At 32.7% G+C, this 20,087-nt stretch overlaps 1 long non-coding RNA gene across 7 annotated transcripts; it reads left to right on the forward strand.

The window, feature by feature from the left end:
- The first annotated feature begins 8,777 nt into the window (after positions 1–8,777).
- On the forward strand, positions 8,778–19,972 carry LOC132723521 (uncharacterized). 7 transcript variants are annotated; one of them, XR_009624757.1, is made up of 6 exons: positions 8,778–8,818; positions 12,635–12,730; positions 13,581–13,839; positions 14,145–14,255; positions 14,959–15,057; positions 15,666–17,838. It is a non-coding gene; the product is annotated as an uncharacterized LOC132723521 (long non-coding RNA). The 7 variants fall into 7 exon arrangements; XR_009624755.1 differs by having other exon boundaries at positions 8,802–8,906; positions 12,547–12,730; positions 15,666–17,839; XR_009624758.1 differs by having other exon boundaries at positions 8,802–10,006.
- The last annotated feature ends 115 nt before the right edge of the window (positions 19,973–20,087 follow it).

A 20,087-nucleotide genomic window follows, 5' to 3' on the forward strand; every position in this document is an offset into this window, starting at 1 on the left:
GATATATACTTTAACAATCAAATACTAACACCTTAGTTAATGATTTCGTGACAAACTAAAATATCAAATATCAATAAAGTATGTCCAGTTGTCCATGTAGTTCAGTTCCCCTACCACCACCCCAGCAACCTCCCCATCCCCAAACACACGCACTCGCCACCCACACAACCACCACCCGTCCGTCAAAAGTACTCATTAAAAGTAATTAGATACAAAATGTTTTCGGATAGGAAAAATTCTGGACAATCGTAAAACTAGGGTTTGTTTTAAATATGTGAAGTATTGTCCGAAGAATGTTTCACCTGATTTTGCAGTTTCCGAACATGACTGTGTCAGTTTGTGAAAGATGAACTGTTTACTCTTCGCATCAAATACAATGACAATAATATTTAATTCTAAACCCGACATATTAATGCAATTAGCAATAATGATAGAAACGTTTAAAATACTAGTATAGTTTTGAACTATGAAAGATCTTATTTTATCTTGTCCGGAAACTAGTTTTTGTTTAGTTGCATAAGAAACTTTGTCCTTTTAGTTGCAGACATGTATAGAACGCGTCACAAATTTCTTGGAAATTCGTTAATTCGGTCAGCCATTACATTTTTAACAAACTTAGATCAACATTACTGGTGCCCGTTATTTCAATTTTAGTAGACATTTATTGATATCTCATCTTTCATGGCTCCAATAAAAACGTACTTCGTATACATATAGCCAACCTTACACCAAAGGTAACAAAATAATTTCAAGTTTAGTATAACCATAGATTATAAACAGATATAAAAGATACAAAAATAAGATACATTATTTGAGCCTTCTTTCAAATTGCGTCATTTTCATATTTTATGAGTGTACTTATACTTTTATTATCATTTCCGAAAATTAGTACTTGCAAATTCATAATGATGTTAGATTTAAGTTAATGATAATTTGACGAATTTTTAGTTACGTTGTTTGTGGTAGGTTATCTTGACATTGTAAAGGTCTGTAAAGTTTAAATTACCAAAGTAACTTTCTATATATTTGATTCAAGTTAATTCTTACCAACCAAACGTGCATGCTTTGTAGATCCATTAAAGACATGTTAAAATATTACAGAAGAGAAAGTCATCAGAAAAGTCAAAATTGTATAATTATAATTATTTTACAAGGCAGTTCTGAACTACTGCACATTGCAAAGGTTTTGGTTGAAAATTTTAACTGTATGAAACACATATATTACCTTTTATTGGGCTCTTAGCCAGTGAAGACAACATAATTATTATATAAATACATACATAGATATGACATGACAGTGCAATGTTAAATAATGAAAATAAAATAGTTAGTATGCTAGTATATGGCTTAATAATACGCTTAATTAAAGTACAGAGAAGGTCGAAACTCCACTTAAATGACGTGTTAAATACATAGAATTCTATTAAAATGAAACCCGTAATTTTACTTGCGTATCTTACATTTCAAAACAAAACAACATAATTATTGAAAACATGTTCGTCTGCTAATGCATATGTACTGTGAATTTGTCTTGAACAGAAAATATTTTATTTTCATAACTTGTACATACATAAGTGAATAGTTGTAACAAAGAAATTAAAATAAAACTTAAGGTCACATAATGTACAAACATGCAACACAGGGCAAATGGATATTTTATACATACAATGCAATGCATTGCGTATACGAACGGAAAAATAATTAATATAAATATTTATTTTTTTAATAAATGACTTCTGCAGAAATAAAATGAAACAAAGTTGAATTGAGAACGAGTGCATGTGACATACAAAGAACGTCATATTTGTACTGAATAGCATTATGCCTATTACTTGACTTTTTTTAGATAATAACATATTTTTTTATTCAAGATTATACAAAATTAACAAACAAGGGCGAATACAAAAACATTGTTTAATAAACTGAACACGAAAATTTTCATAAGCACTGAATAACATACTTAAATGATACTCGTCTCCGAGCTCATTGTATTCACAGAATTGCCCTGTTTTTCCATGGCATTATATATGACTTCGACCAAACCTTAAAGTCTCAATTCTTCGCCTATGTGAGGATCGGCACTTGAAGGCGGGTAAGGGATTTACACTGTATATTGTATTTAAGTTCAAAACAAACCAGACATTTTACGTGACCATTATTAGATGCATCTGCACGACATTCTTGTAAGTACGTAACAATCGATAAGTCCCTGTTAAAAAAATAGGTAAGAATTGTTTCACCAGTGCATTGTAGGAAACAAATCCAAATTCGTCCGAACCAAGCACCGTAAGCAGTTATTTCAATCCGCATTTCCACACAGAAATAGATACAACTCACCTTTACCTATAAATTAAGGAATTTAGTTAAAACAATTAAGTATTAATGATATTGTATAATGTGTATTTCTTAATGTACAAATACCTATAAAAACTATATATGCATGAGGTTTCTTTGAAAACAAATTCAAATTGAAGGACTACTTCACGTAAATCGACAGTTATTGGCCCATCTTTGCAAAAATCTTTCCCAGTCAAAAGATAACACCCCCACATATTCAAAAAATGAAAAGAGCTATCGATACATTATTTTGAGAATGTATAAATTCGTATCGTAAAATTAAAAACATGGACAAATAAAAAGACAATATGATAAAAGAACATTACTATTTTGTGCTGTATTATCAACTACTTTAAACACTAAGTAACATACATACAGTGTAGATTGTTAACATACTTCATGTAATATACGACTATAATGATCGCGTGCAAACATTGTCCTGAATAAAGTAGGCCAACAAATGCTGATTTCCATCATTTCAAACAAACTTAGTTAATAGTTGACAATTTACTTTCAATCGCATTGTAAATACAAACACTAAGCGTAAATGAATTAACAACAACAACAACAACAACAACAACAACAGAATGATGTACCAACTGACTTGACTAAATGAAATATCTCAACTAGGATGACGTAATTCACTAACAAAAAATATTGATATAGAGCCATCTGGTTATAAAATTTTTTTAAACAACAGATGGACAGGCAATGTCTTTATTTGTATAAAGTTTAACAATACAGTTTTTATGTCTTACTTCAAACATGTATACAACAGGTTGCGGGAAATTGCAACATAACTAAGTTTTCCGTTAATAATATGGAAAGACAACAAGAAAGTGCCATTATTTTGCCAAGAATAATCAAATCACGTGCTTTTTGGTACTAAACGCAAGTTTAGTTGACATCTTCGAGAGGAAAAGGAGGAGTTGCACACGCAAGAAATGGTTAACGCCAACATTCAACTGAAGTCCGGAATTTTCCGTTAGAAAAAAAAACTGATACGAATTTTAATCGATATAAAAAACAATAAAGACTCTACAATGAAACATCAATGGTTGATGCTTTAAACTGATGGAAGTATGGCCCCATCAATAATCAACCCGGGTTCTTATGCATTGGCATATAACTTGTTATTACTTCATGACCGTTGTTCGTTTATGATACGGAGAAAGTTGCGAAGTAAAATATATCTTTAGCACGCAAATTAAGTAACAAACTTAGATATGTACTATAAAAATAATGTTCTTCTATTCATTAAGATTTTATGTATAAAAATGACCTTGAACAGATATATTTTCTGAAATTAGATTTTAGCGTTATATTGAAAACCTTGCATGATCATATAAATAACTTCTTTATCAATTATAGCGTCATGCGATTCAGTTTATTTAGCTAATTATCTACCAAATACGTCATAAGTGAATAGCCTAACATGTCACGTATAGGTATTTATTTTACAGATTTAGAAAGCCGTTTACTTGAAGTAATTATTAATAACTGAATAAGTTCTTTTTTTATAAAATGTTCGCTGTTTATAGAGAGGGTAGACATAGAAATTTTGTTAAGAGATTACCCGAGGTAATCATTTTACTATCCACCTACAAGTCACGATTTGTATTGTGTACGGGTCATGTGTGTGATATCTCCGAGTACGTAGTTTTGTTACCCATAAAAACCTATTATTAAGATAAAGAAAGCCCGGGTGGTATTTCACACGCTATATGGCATTGTTAACCGCAATCAAATGCATATGGGATGTTTTAGTCGACGTCAACAAATTATGCTAGATCCGTATTCATCATGTAGCGGACGTTATCTGCAAAATGTAAAAAAATGCAAATTGTCATAGAAAGCTCGAATCTTTTATTTTTATTTTCATTTTAAGAAATCTTGCGTCTGCCGTTTGTGTAATAGGCAAAAAACATAATTAATGTGTCAGCGAAATTTGCTTATCATCAACTTTACAATTATCAATATCATTAATATTGCACAATAGCGCGTATGACGTAAAGCAGACGACAAAATATAGTTCGGTTACTACAGTTAGGCGAAAAACAACGATGTTTATCACTGTTTAAAACCCTGTACAAGGCTATACCGCTATATGTTACGACAATGGGAAAGGAGAGAAGTGTGTTTATATTTGTAGAATATTTGTCGGTGTTTATCTCCCATTTTTGTTATATATCTAAATACGCATTTGATCTCAAAACACATTCAGAATATCGGGCTTAACAGTTTCAGTATTCACCGGAAGGAAGTTCTTCTTTACCCAGTGGTTTCTCTTTCAGTTAAAATACAGAATGAGCAGTGGAATACCTGAATGGTATAGGTGAATAGCTATATCATGTGTTATACGTATCTGATATGATTGACTGCTATTATGTATTTATGTTTTATTTTTGTTTTGCGTGGTTTAGTTGTTTTTTTTATTTAAAATACCTATCGCGTCGGGGATTTATAGAAGTGCCTGCTCAATTCTACTCGGAAATTACTATTGTTGTATTGCGCAGTGTCTGATACAAAAACAATGTGTTATGCACCAGTCAATCGTAACCACGAACCCTCCCATTCCAATGCTTAGCTGGGAATTTGTATTTCCTTCCCTGTTAAGTGCCATGCCCGAACTAAGTGTTCAACATATCCTCGCCCATTTTGGCGCCAAAACAAAACCGTTGCCAAGATTCGGCCGGAAGATAAAAGCTCGGCACGTTCCCCAACCGCTAGCATCCCCTGTATTTCCTCGGGAGTGGGTGCGGGTAACAATTGACTAGTGCATTGCGTATACCAACATATTATATACAAATATATCTATTTTGTTTGAATCATTGTGCATTTAAGACCTTTTAATTTCCATAATCAAACAGTTAGTACCTTAGGAAAAACAAACGGGGCACTGATTATGTTTTCTGCTTTGACGACATTTTATTTTAAAAAGATGTTTCAAAAATTTTAAAAAAATTCATTTAAAAAATATAAAAATCCAAAAAATGATTTTAATAAAAAAAACAGTTTTTGGGTGAAAGTTTTTGTATTTTTAATGACCCCCCAATCTCTTATTTCTTGTTTGGTTAAATATGTTTTTTTGAAACAGACGACGTTATTACCTATTTTTATTATTGTTTACATCATTATAATATTAGTATTTCATTTGATGTATTGTATTATATACACTCTGTCATTACTTATTTTCAATAAAATTTGTTAATTATCTGCAAAATAGTTTTATGGTGTCTGATTTACAATCATATTTAAATGTTTAATAAATGAGACAACCAACATAGTGCGTTTGCGACCAGCATGGATCCAGACCAGCATGCGCATCCGCGCAGTCTGATCAGGATCACAGGAACTTGAAATTCTATCAAATAACCAATATTAATGATAATATCCAAATATACCCCCTATATACTATAAATAAACAAATATAAATATCTTGAGAAAATATTATAAATGATAGTTTAACGTCTCAATTCCGACTAAAAGGACGCAAAGAAAAGAGGAATTGATTAAAGATTGAACTTGATTTTCTGTCAGAATGTTAGCCACTTTCATGGTATTTCTGCCATCGATGGCAGCATTTATAATATGTATCTGCCTACAACGGCAGCATTTTTTCTTCGACCGGACAAGATTGAGCGTCTGTAAAACTTTCAAGAAAAGACTCACGGGGGTATATATTTGGCTTGCGTGACCCCAATGGATGAACGTCTATATTGATAACAGGAACTCCTGCCATTTACTTAAAACTTGAGATATTTTGAACAGAAAACAGACATTTTCACGAAATTTTTCCGAGGCTGTCACTTTTAACCTGCTCAAAATAGTCTTAAAACAGGAAAAAACGAGTCCAAAATTACCTTACAGTATCTCCATTCAATGGACAATAGTTTTATATCAATGAAATGGGCCGTATTTGTGTAATATAATTAAACCAACCAAATTTATAACCTACCTGTATCGATCGGTAATTTTCAGATATCTGCCATCACTGCAGTGATCTGCCATCACTGCCGCCGGTAATACGGTGTGAAAATTAAATAAAATAAAACAACGAAAGTCATACGTGTACATTTAACTAGGAAATGATACAATTTTTTTTCTTTAAAGTAAAGGCAAAACTGATTTTTTTTAGCTGTATGTGTAATAAGTCATGTTTCGGAAACTGAAACAGAACACCAAAAACAAAATGCTTTCTATAAGCAAAAAATAATAGAATCTGGGTGCATAATGGTTCTTTAAAAGTACCATGGCCTTTAAATGCAAGCTTTTTTATTGATGATTGAAATGCAGTTAAGTTGTTAAAATTAACATTTATTGATCATAAACGCCATAAGAGGAGTTGATTCCAATCGCAACTACTCGGTCCTTTCCGTCAGTCTTCGGATAAGGATTATAGATAATAGCCGAGCCAGTTCCGAATGGAGTTGATTCAAGTAAATCAGTCTGGTATACATCAGGACAAACTAAATGAAAAGCTGAAAATTTTAGGGGCCATATTGTCAATATAATAATCATATTTTGAGAGGACAAGGGAAAAGTTCGGTGAAACGCCACTGAAACGAGAACTTGTAGTAGTCTGTCTTACGTGTAGATCCCGGGAGTCTTCTGGTGAACTGCTATTGTTAAAGCAGCCTATATTGATTTTGCAGACATGGAGGACTAGATCTTGTATCGACACAATGCTCTTAGAACTAAGTTGTCAATTTTTACCTGTTTTGTATTGAAATGTATTCATATTTTGTGTTATTTATTGGCAATGTACATGCATCTGGCATCTTGTTTTTACATAAGCAATAGAGGTTTCACTTTAAGTTATTCATATAAAACTTTGCAGACAAATATGTTCTATATATTGAACAGTCTCATATTCCTCGCGAAGTAAATACAATGTAGCTTGTAATAAAAACAAAAGATTTATAATAATACTATGTTTACTTTGCCATATGAAAGTAGTTCTTTAATATTGTAGTTATACTCTTTTATCCAGTGTCAAGTTATACTACAATTTGTGCACAATATTTACATTGGTGTCTATCACAGAACAATTAACTTGTACTAGCACCAAAACTATGCGCTTTAACATAAATGTAGTAAAATGTTTGAAACAATCTAACTCTAAATGTACAGTAGTATTGTACATTTAGAGTTAGACTGTATATTGAATACATACTTATCAATGCTTTCTTATATTTGCTTGTGTTGCGACACACTGTTTTTTTTTTCTCTCTAATTGTCAATGTCAAAGTTCACCTATTGTAAATAAAAATGTATTACTATACTGTCTGAAAATACAGAACGATAATTTCAAAATTAATAGAAGTGGTCTTATATGTTGTAGACTGTTATGTGTTAGTGCAAGCATGACAATAACCCTACCATATACTTAAAGTGATTTAAGTGTACATATCGATGTGACAAAAATGTAGTTCTTGTGAATGAAACAGCCTGTATATTCGTGTTCTTTATGTTTATTATCACTACATTGTTGCTTGCCAAATAAGGTAGCTCTTCGGTACATTTGTACATTTGTAATATAGTTTTATTCCGTGTGTAATGTCAAATTTCAACAAGTGACACTTAAAATTTATGTATATACTACAATTTCTCCATAGACCGGGCATAGTATTTTTCATCTGTAGTTTTGGTAATTGTTACTCGATCGCTCTCTTAATTATACTTACTTGTTGTTGTTGTTCTTTTTTTTTTTTTGCTTGAAACAAACAAATTATTCAAAATGCATTGGATGTTCAGAATGTTAGCTAAACAAAACATGTACCTGAATTATTCAACATTTATCTAAAACATAATTTACAATACACATGTACACTGTAAATTTTGGAACACTACACGTGTTTTTACCAGTGTTTTCAAAAACAAAAAACCACTGACGTTTTCATATAAAATGCTTATGTTTTGTATACGTTTCAGTGAAAACACATATGTTTTATTCATGTTTTCCGCTCGATGCCCAGAAAACGGTGGTGTTTTCACAGGACAACCTAGAATATATAATTAAATAATTTTACATTATTGAATGAGTTGAAGTCACGCAAGTGTTGTGAATAGGCCACATGTAAAAAAATAATGAGACAAAAACATCATTTGTGTCGGAAAATTCGTATATACTTGTCATCCGGAAATCTGAAAACACGTGTTTCGGCCGAAAACACGTGTTTCGCCCGAAAACACTAAGGTTTAATCTGACAGCGGTTACTTCCCCTTAGCACAAAAAAACATGAATTGATTATTTTTTTTTTTATAATTAGAATTATTTTTGTACAATCCCCATATTAAAATATCTAGATCCAGAAACAAATTATGATGAATTCAATTACATAAAATATTTTATAATAAATAAATTCGAATCATAGCAGCCAGATGCTTGCGTGTAAAGAGTACGCTTCGATTGATATCTCCGTAAAGCGTCTGGCGATGTAGCACATTGTAGATCAGACGACAAAAACCGCCAGAAATTGTTTGCCTCATTTTTGTTGTTTCTTCCATAACAGATATGTACAATAGTTGCTTAAACAGATTTGTTAATATTTTTAACGTTTTTACAGGTGAATGGTTAGGTTTTATGTACTATATAGTCCATTTTCGCTTCGATAGACGAATTGAAACAGGTGGGTGGGAATGCTGTTTACGTTACGTGATTAGATTGGTCAGTTATTTCTGTTTGTGCAAAAATTACTAAAACTGTTGGTGTTCTTTTTCACGGATTTGTATTCAAATCACTTTCGGGTAGTTTTAAGTTGTATCGTTTGTTTCCTTGTTAAGGATTAAAATAATTTAAATTTGTCTTTCAACTGGTCCACCAGGGCAGGAGTAGTTTCTGTCCACACACACTTTCTAACAACAAATTGAAGTAAAATCTTATTTACATTTAGTGATGTAGGAAATGGCGCATGATGTCCAATGATCAGCTATGGGATTGACTATATGTTTACAGTGATTTTTTTCCCTGTATTTTACAGCCGAATAAAGGCTGTTTCCCCTAGCTCAAAATAGGTATATTTTCCCCTAAAAGAGCTAATATTTACTCCTAAAATGCCCTGTGCACTTCTTCACCAGAAACATGACTCAACAGCATCTGACTTATTATATCAGTTAGAAGACAGAAAGCTGTCCCTATTGCCTCGGCTATGTACTATGCATGTTAAATTGAATTGAAATTGAAAATTTTATTAAATGTGTGTGTAAATTCCATTCTCAGTTGTTAGAATTTGATTTTCCCCCTTTTCTGATTATCGCGCTATATTTTCCCCTTCAGAAAGCCATAGGTTGTTTTGAAAATTGGAAAAAAAATCACTGGTTTATACCTGTCTGATAATGCAGGTATATAAATTAACAATTTTTATCTAGGGGCCCAGACTATTTTACATTTATAGTTATTTAGGCATTTCTTCTAGAAAGCTGGGGCCCTACCCAAAAGTTAGGACCATTGCGACTGGATCCCTGTTATTTTATATCCCTGTAATGGAAGCACGATGGGCACACTGACAAAGTCTGCACTCTTACCCTATGCTACGACCGGATGTAAACAATACGTTCGCACAGGGCATGCGCGATTGTTAAATCCCACCCATTTTATTCGATTAAATTCTAGAACAACCTCTACTTTCGGTTTCAATTTTGCTGACAAGGAACAGTTTGAGTCAACGTAAGTGTTAATAATAATAGCAATGTCCAAAACTTTGCACTACACGGCGTAATTTTCATTACATATCGGGTATTATTACCGTCATGGTAGTTTTTTATTCCAGTCGGTCAAAATGACGGTACACATTTACATGTAAACAAACAGATTTAACTTCTCAGACAATTTAAATAAGGAATGGACACACGGTAAACTCTGTTGCAACGTAAAGTATATTCATAAACCTACTGTTTGTGAAAAATTGTCTCCGTGTTCAAATAAATTTCAAAAACGGGGAAAAAAGCAGTCTTTTACCGATACCCTGCAACTAAGGCTCCCACGTTTACAATTTTTTGTAAACGTTTACACGATTGCTAAGAACCGAAACGATACCGTTTAAACGGTGGTACCTCTATGTACTATACACACCATGTATTTGAGTCGCCAAATGATGTCTTTCTTTCTATTTTTAATGCATGTACAAATAAAGAATTTTCAGGGCTCATCACGATTGAGTCAGCACACATTTTTTGCATTGTAACCCCATTTTTTACCAAAAATGTATTATGTCAATCATGAGCAATTTTGCACGGTAATGCTGTGTGGAGGGTTGTAAACACCATTTTCCGTTTGTTTACTTTGGAATAAACCACTAGAATTGATAAAATCCATGATTACAGGCAATGATTAAGAAATTTTGTAAGACAATATGGTCATTTCGATTAAAACGGTAAACAATATCGTAAACGTTTATGAATGAAAATCGAAACGAATCCATTTAAACGTGTAATCGTGGGGGCCTTACCTGCAACTGAACCTTATTATTCTGACGAATTAAATTGACTTTATAACGCTCGTATACAATTATTTATTGATCCGATTTTCATTATATTTATTTTTGTAATACCTATCATTCAATATGCAATCACACAAAACCAAGTTTTTCCTACATTCAATGAAATTGTAAGTTAGGACGAGCTTTCAAAACGAACAGATAGCAATTTCCAACACGCTTAACAAAACTCCAACATGGCGGCTCAACCTGGCTCATTTGCATAATTTATTCATAAACGCAGGAGCATAGAACTTTCAGTTTGTTAGTGGGGCAGGTATTAATAATTGTCATTTACAGTAACTGTATATAAACCTTTTGATTGAAATTTCCTATAAACCCCCACCCCCCTAAATTTCTTTTATTTTCAATATTTTATAAACTTTAGAATGAAAAGACAAATAAACATATATAGTTCTATATTATTATCACACATTATAATAAATGTTTCTTTGTAAGGGTGCAACTATTCAGCTTTCTCTGGATTTGATTCTTAATTCCATTAATTTCGATTTGATTATTGAGGCTAAGTTAACATTAATTTTATATAGGGAATACTTTAAAAATAATTTTTAACTACACTTAAACTTTATTTAGGACAGCAAAGAAAAACATACTGAATAAAACTTTTAAACAACATAGCTAGAAAACAGAAACCATATCATGTTACATTCAACGTGTTTTGATTTGGATAAGCAAGAAACACGTTGTCAAGTAAAGAAACGCTTATATTATATATAATATTCAAATATAAAACATTCAATTAATATCAGAAAGTCAAAGTGTTTTTCCCCTACTTTGAGAATGGTGCTGGTACAATTAACGGTACCGGACAGATTGGGAAAAAAATCCATCGGTTTTGACTTAAATTGGGAATTTTATTTTAGATGCAAAATATTTTATTGGGAATTTCTTTTATCCAGGGATGGTGATGAAAATTTTGCATAATTATACACTTTAAAATCATGTATTATTAACTTTAAAGCTTATTTTTGCTGCTTGAGGTTGAAAAAAAAATTGATAATCATAACAATTGTACATAAATAATGTTTAGTAGGTGTGAAACATAAAGGGGAGCGGTGGCCTAGTGGTTTAAGGGTGTCTGCCTCTCAAACCAGAGATCATGGGTTCGAGCCCTACACGGGTCACGACCATGTTTCTTCATATGACACCAGTACTGGTTGGTTCCAGGAAGCGGACTCGAAAGTGATTGATATAAGTTGCAAGAACTTGTTTCGCAATCGAGCTAAAATAAATATGTTTAAAACCTTAAAAACATAAAGTACGAAATGAACTGGGTACGAATATCACTCATGTTGGTTTTACTTGGTTTTTATCGTATATCACTTATCAATACGGAAGGCTCCGAGGCATGCATTACTGTTTTTAGAGGTAATTTTCAGTGTTAAATTTGGAATTTATCAGTCATGAATTGGAAAATTTGCTGTCTATTTTCTATTGGGAACGGTGCCGTTTTCCGGTATCTGAGTTATATAAGGAAAAATACTGGGTTGTTGTTAAGATTTTAGTCATTGACTAGATTTCTACCAGAATTTTTTTGTTTTTACTCTTCTTGTGCAAGTTGTGGTTATAGAGTGTGATGAACATATTGACTCTTTGTAAAACGCTTAAATACAAAGACAGTTGCTAAAAAATATCAAGATCTCAAGTTTGTTTTGCCCCTGTCTTGCATATCTGTAATGGAAGAAACAGTTATTATGGATAAATACAGGTACTTCAATAAAATGTAATTTTGGGTACTGTCAGATCTACATGTTACGCTACAAGTTTCTTCTCATAATTACATATTTAACAACTAGTATGGCTAATCAGTACAAAATTTTGGAGGTGTTACACTACAAGGCAGAAGAGAATATCTGTCCTTGCAAGCAGTCTTGAAGACCTTCTGAAGAAAGGTAAGTATTTTTACACACTACAGCACAATTACAACACAGTGTTAGGTTGTGTGCTCAAAAGAGGAATCTCAGAATTATTTAGAATATAAAGCCTTGTCATAAGAAAATCTGTACAGGTGTGACTACTGTACAGCCACAGTTGTTGGCGTAAAACACTTTGTGAAAGTCTGGTGATCCAGATGCCAAGTAAAACCGTTTAATATATGAATAGAAAAAATTGACATTTCACAATATCATAGCTTTATTTACATTTGAATTGATTTTTTAAAAAAAGAAATGTGATTCTACCTTTCTGTGTTTAATTTTTACTACATTTGCAAATTCAATAAAATTATCATCATGTAAGTATTACCTAATTGCAATAACTATTGTCCTCCACTTTGATTTTCACAAACATTTAACATGGTGAACCCTAAATGTTAATCATATTATTCACAAAATTTTAGCCTTGCAAAAATATCTGATTTCACAGTATAAAGAAAATTCAAACAAGTAGACTCAAAACACAAACTTTTCACAAAAATATAATAATCATGTTAACAGTAAAACAAACCCTACTTGATGATGTTATTTAGAATGGAACAGTTGTCAAATTTAATTTGAGTTCTATTATGCTGTTGAGATCCATTTGTGATGGCAGAAATCATATTCATGAATATAACTACAGATCTCATCTATATAGTATTTGATAGCTACAATACATAATTGTTATGTTAGAATGACTGTCTTATGTTTTACAGAAAAGATCTGTAGTTTGATAAATAATTCAAACAGTTTGATACTTCGATCTAGTTGGTATTGATGGCTATTTCTCAGAAACACTAACTCAAGTTTTTATTCAATATTTTAGCTGGTGACAAGCAACAGTTGCAAGGAGGAAGTTTGATTGTTGTGCTGGAAAAAGATGTGACAGAAATGGAAGAAAACGCCATCCTTGACATATTCAAAACTAAGTATTGATGCTTCTAGAAGACCAACAATTATGAGAACCAGATATTCCAAAAGACACTGTTGTAATGTTTGGGCAGACACCCAAGATGCCAACATGTCAAAGACTGAGACAGAGTCCACAACTGTTACCATAGCGACAGAAATTGTAACACCATCTTGTAAGTTGCATGAAAAAATAGTAGATTTGAATTTTCTGTCTTATCAGTTGACTATTAAAATCTGATATATAGTATAATATTTCTTGGCAAAAATGTCTGCAATATAACTGAAATACTATTGAAACAGGTGTTAAACTCCAACAATATTTCTGAGAACGGAACAATTAAGCTGATAACAGAACTTAAATTTGAACATTGGAAAATGCAATATTGTGATCTACGCTGTTTTGCTACATTTCCTTTTTTAATTATCATATGATTATCAAATAAGCTAATTATAATAATTGTTTTTCTTTTTTTTTCAGATGTTGTTGGAAATTAAATTAATTCTTGCAGTAGGCCACATCCAACCATTTGTTGACAATCTAGAGATATTGTTTGAAGCAGTAGCTACACTTAAACCTGGAGGAAAAGAGGTATGAGTTAAGATTACTGTTAGGGCAGGCAACCTTATGGAAAAAGGAAAAAGAATTTAAAAGATATCATTGCAATCTTACTATGCATACAGCACAGCCTTGTTATAATGCGGCTTAAGATATAATAATGTTTAAAAGAGGGTAAAAATTGTATTCACAAAAGGTATAGAATAGAAAGAAAAATTCCATATTTTTTTTAAATATATAATAAATACTTTTTTGTTTGGATATAATGTGGTTAACTAACATGGTCTATATAAAGGATTCAAACTACCATGTTATAACAAGGTTGTGTTGAACCTAGGAGACCCAGTCAGAAGTTGATTATGCTTCTGCACCTGTACATTAATCAAATAGTTCTGACAATGATTATTTGTTGTTGTTGTTTTTTTTAGATATAAAATATCTGATTTTTAATACAAAATATGTAATTTTTAATTTTAATGTGCTTTGAAATACATTGTCTGACTGGACTTAAAAAAATTGCGACTTTATCCTGAGATATATTGCAGGAAATCCAACATGGCATAATCTTGTTTTGTGGCTGATGTTTGTTTTTACAGTGCTTTTGTCACTTTTAATGCAAATATGGTTAAAATTGTTAAAAATTGTGTTCATTTTGTCATATTCATAATTGAAAGCTGTGTTTAGGATCTGATTGTGTGCGTTTCTGTTTACTTAGAATTACTGATTTCTGTTGCAGTGCAAAGATGATTTGGACGTTATAAGAGCCATAGAAAGTAATACAGGATTCAAACATGGAAAGGGGTGCAAGACTAGATAAATTGTAGTTCTACATAAGGTATAGTAAATTTACCGGAATTTTTTTTGTCAGTTTTGTATAATACCACTGAATTTAATTTTAACTTGAATACTTGCAGCCGCTAATCATGACAAGACACATTTGTAACTGACAAGGGACAAAATTCTGAAATTTATTAAATGAATTAATGTCAAAACTATCAAAGGTATCAGCACAAGACTTTGATAAATTCATTTTATATTTGCTTTACATTACAAGACACACTGTTCAGACAGGGGGAGTTATTCTTAAAACTATATTTTGGAGTTATGCCCCTTTTCAACTTACAATTTTGTCAAAATAGCATATTAAATGGATTGACTTGTAAACTTATTTAAGTATATGATAAGTATCTCTATAGATAGGCCTCTTTGTCAAACATGGTATCTCATTTTTTGCCTGTCTTGTCACTATATAAAATAGACGAATGTTGGCCCTGCTCAGCATGGCATGGCAGAAGATCGAATTTCTGACCTACTGCTCCAGAAGCAGACATTAACTAACACTTCATTATGTGCTGGTTGGAAATGCTTAAGGTAGAAGATTTCCCTGATCCTGTTATGAAGGATGGTACTCATTCATTGTTTTGTTCCATGTTCATTTTGCAGGATATTGAAGAAGCTAATCTGTTAAAGGTCCTGTCATCACAGCCTAATACTCCTCCAAGTGAAGCCTTGTTTTTATTTTTAACAACATAGAACTGGACAAACAGTATATTGTTGGAGACCAGTGCAAGATACCACTTGAGACAGATAGCCTCATGGAAGGGCTATTCTTATTGATAAGCTGGTATTATATAATGGATCTAGAAAATCCCACTGCTTTTCACAACTCCTTGGATTCATGCAACAAACAGTATTTAAACAAGCCTTTTTTAGTCACAAGTCGGCTGGGTATTTACACTTTGTGGAACAATTGGAAAAACTAATGAACAAATAGAACCAACATTTTAAATTAAATTCAACCTTCTGTGTCATGGACATATTATTGACTTCTTAACAGCTTACATTTTACCATGAAAAAACCTGCTTTTTTTGCACTTACAAAAACAAAGGTGCAGAATAGCTGTGTGGTAACCATCAGCTGATCAGTGCCTTTATTTTTGCTGCATAGATGGTGCAATCCCTCCCCTTCCAGGCTTCCTTAATCAGACATTGAAATCCTCTTGATGTCTGAACATGAAGCTGTATATTTTGGCTCTATTTCAAATAGCAAATGTCAAGTGTCAATATTTTTCAAAACAGCTAAGACTATGCTTCTTTTTAGGAACTTTTAAATCCAGTGATTTATCAAATTATTATTCACTAGCAGAAAAGATTGACTTAATAATGCAGTGTTTAAACACTAATTTTATTATTTATGACATCAGTATGTTATTGCAGACTGTGACACTTTTTATGTCAATGAAGCATTAAAATGCCATATATTATAAAATTGTTTATTACAGTTAAGAAGTATTAGTGCTATTTGTTGTTTGCAAATGTTAATATGCTCTTATTTTGTACATGCTATAGTAAGTTTAATATATTGCATTGATGTCTTAAATAAGTTTGTATTTTGTTGATGTATTACTGTCTAACTTTAACACATGCTCACTTCATTATCATATCAGATATCAGATTTATTAAATTTTCATTTACTGATTTCAAGTGGTAAGCAGAATTATTTACAGAGATCACTAGTTTTCACTGATCAGGCACCTTTGTTGTGCATTTAAATTTTTGGTGTTTTCGGAGTCAAAGAAATGATTTATCAAAATATTGTATAAAGTTGCATTGTAACATTTTAGAGTGCTAAAGTGTACCATTTTTTTTATATGCCCGAAAGGGCATATTATGTTATACCCCCTGGCGTCTGTCCGTCCGTCCGTCCGTCTGTTAGCAATTTGGTTTCCGGAGCATAACTTAAGTTCCATTTGACCCACAATGTTCAAACTTCATAGGATGATTGTCCATATTGGGTAGAAGATCCCTATTGATTTTGGGGTCAAAGGTCAAGGTCACTATAACCTTGATACTGAAAACAGTTTCTGTCCGTTAGCAATTTGTCCGTTAGCAATTTGGTTTCCGGAGCATAACTTAAGTTCCATTTGGCCCACAATGTTCAAACTTCATAGGATGATTGTCCATATTAGGTAGAAGATCCCTATTGATTTTGGGGTCAAAAGGTCAAAGGTCAAGGTCACTATTACCTTGATACTGAAAACAGTTTCCGTCCGTTAGCAATTTGGTTTCCGGAGCATAACTTAAGTTCCATTTGGCCCACAAAGTTCAAACTTCATAGGATGATTGTCCTTGTTGGGTAGAAGACCCCTATTGATTTTGGGGTCAAAAGGTCAAAGGTCAATGTCACTATTACCTTAAAACTGAAAACAGTTTCCGGAGCATAACTTAAGTTCTATTTGACCCACAATGCTCAAACTTCATAGGATTATTGTCCATATTAGGTAGAAGACCCCTATTGATTTTGGGGTCAAAAGGTCAAGGTCACTATTACCTTGATACTGAAAACAGTTTCCGTCCGTTAGCAATTTGTCCGTTAGCAATTTGGTTTCCGGAGCATAACTTAAGTTCCGTTTGGCCCACAATGTTCAAACTTCATAGGATGATTGTCCATATTGGGTAGAAGACCCCTATTGATTTTGGGGTCAAAAGGTCAAAGGTCAAGGTCACTATTACCTTAAAACTAAAAACAGTTTCCGGAGCATAACTTAAGTTCCATTTGACCCACAATGTTCAAACTTCATAGGATGATTGTCCATATTGGGTAGAAGACACCCTATTGATTTTGGGGTCCAAAGGTCAAGGTCACTATTACCTTGATACTGAAAACAGTTTCCGTCCGTTAGCAATTTGTCCGTTAGCAATTTGGTTTCCGGAGCATAACTTAAGTTCCATTTGGCCCACAATGTTCAAACTTCATAGGATGATTGTCCATATTGGGTAGAAGACCCCTATTGATTTTGGGGTCAAAAGGGCAAAGGTCAAGGTCACTTTTACCTTTATACTGAAAACAGTTTCCGAAGCCATAACTTAAGTTCCATTTGACCAACAATGTTCAAACTTCATTGGATGATTGTCCATATTGGGTGGAAGACCTCTATTGATTTTGGGGTCAAAAGGTCAAAGGTCACCTTAAAATTGAAAACAGTTTCCGGAGCATAACTGAAGTTCCATTTGGCCCACAATATTCAAACTCCTTAGGATGATTGTCCATATAAGGTAGAAGACCCCTATTGATTTTAGGGTCACAAGGTCAAAGGTTAAGGTCATTATTAATAACTTAAGTATTAATCAACCTACATCTGTAAAATTTTATAGGATGAACAGCTAATTCCCATGTCTTACAAATGCTTCATCCTTACTAAAAAAAAAACACTTTCGGGCATATAATGCTCCGCCTAGCGGTGCTCTTGTTTGTCTAAGCCTTAAGCGCACCACAACAAAAGATATTTATGAACCATCAGGATATATACTGTTACTGATGAAAAATAGAGCACTAGTGCACAGACTTTTGACTCCCCCCCCCCCCCCCCCCCCCCGGACAGTCAACATTGAATGACCGATTTTTGACACTGTCTGAAAATACTGTTTGTTTTTTTCCAACCCAAATATGATACATATATGTGCCAAAAACCGGGTTTTTTACATTTTATAGGGAGGTAGGCTTTACTGTGTAAAAATTTAAATCCATTTTATATATGTTTTCATTTTACCTGAAATTCTACTGATATCCATATATCAATTTGCTTTTGTTGTTTAATTGTCTATCTATTTATTTACTTAATTGTTTGCCTAAATATAACTGTAATCTGTTTTATGTATTTATTTTATACATTCATTTTTAATCCCCTTCTGCATAGAGGGGAGGGGATTACAGGAATGGCCTCAGTCTGTCTTCCATGTCCACTCCATAACTTTTTTAAACTGTGAAAATTTTTTGAAATAACTTGGCACAAACGGTCAGTATGAGACGATGTGCAGAGCGCAATAATCGGGTCGCTACCCCTAAGGTCACAACTTAAGGTCATAGGTTAAAAAGTCTACCTTTTGTGTCCGCTCCATAACTTCAACTGATGAAAAGTTTTTAACATAACTTGGCACAAATTATCACCTTTATATCATGATGAGCAAAGCACAACAACAAGGTCACTACCTCCAAGGTCAAGGTCACACTTAAAAGTCAAATGTTAATGGTCCACTTTTTGTGTCCCCTAAATAACTTAATCTGCTGAAAAGTTTTTAAAATAACTTGGCACAAATGATCACCATTATAATAGGATGTGCAGAGCGCAACAATCAGGTCACTGCCCCAAAGGTCACAGGTAGAGGTCAAATATTCTTGTTTATAACTTTTTGACATGGAAGATTTTAAATATTTTAGCATAAATAATCACGACCATGGCACAACAGCCAGGTTTTTCTCTAAAAGACATGGTTTGTTAAAGGTCAAGAAGTACAGATTCCTGTCCACTGCGAAGGGGATATAGATGTCCTTCAGACTGCCTTGTTTTTAATTGTTTGAAGTTTGAAAATGAAAATGCTCTTTTTAATTTTGTGATTGGTAACACCAGAATTTCGGGTATATTGCATTGGATTGTAACATGGCTGACAAGGTGACAGTAAAATTGCCACCTGTAGAAAATGCTACCTCAGTTGACAGTGTTTTTCCAAAAGTTGTTAACTTTACTGTCACTCTGTCAGGCATGCAATATTAATTTTAGTATACCAAAAATACTATTATGATAATGGTAGGGTGTCTTGATCTATTTAACATTTATGTGCAGTAATGAAGAACAATTAGTATTTAACCTAAATTTCAAAATGTTATTAAAATGTGTATAATATGTTTATGTGTCATTGTTCACATTTTTTGGTTGATCGTGTTTTGAAATAAAACATGGAAACTATTAAAACGTGTAAACGTGTTTTAAATCTGTTACAGTCCCAAAACACGTGTTAGGTGTTTTCAGACAAAACACCTAAACACGTTTTCTAGGAAAACACCCGTGTTTTAGTGTGAAACATCAG

Source organism: Ruditapes philippinarum, unplaced genomic scaffold (genome assembly GCF_026571515.1).
Source record: "Ruditapes philippinarum isolate M1 unplaced genomic scaffold, ASM2657151v2 ctg169_1_1_1_1, whole genome shotgun sequence".
In the NCBI taxonomy this organism is placed as follows: Eukaryota; Metazoa; Mollusca; class Bivalvia; order Venerida; family Veneridae; genus Ruditapes; species Ruditapes philippinarum.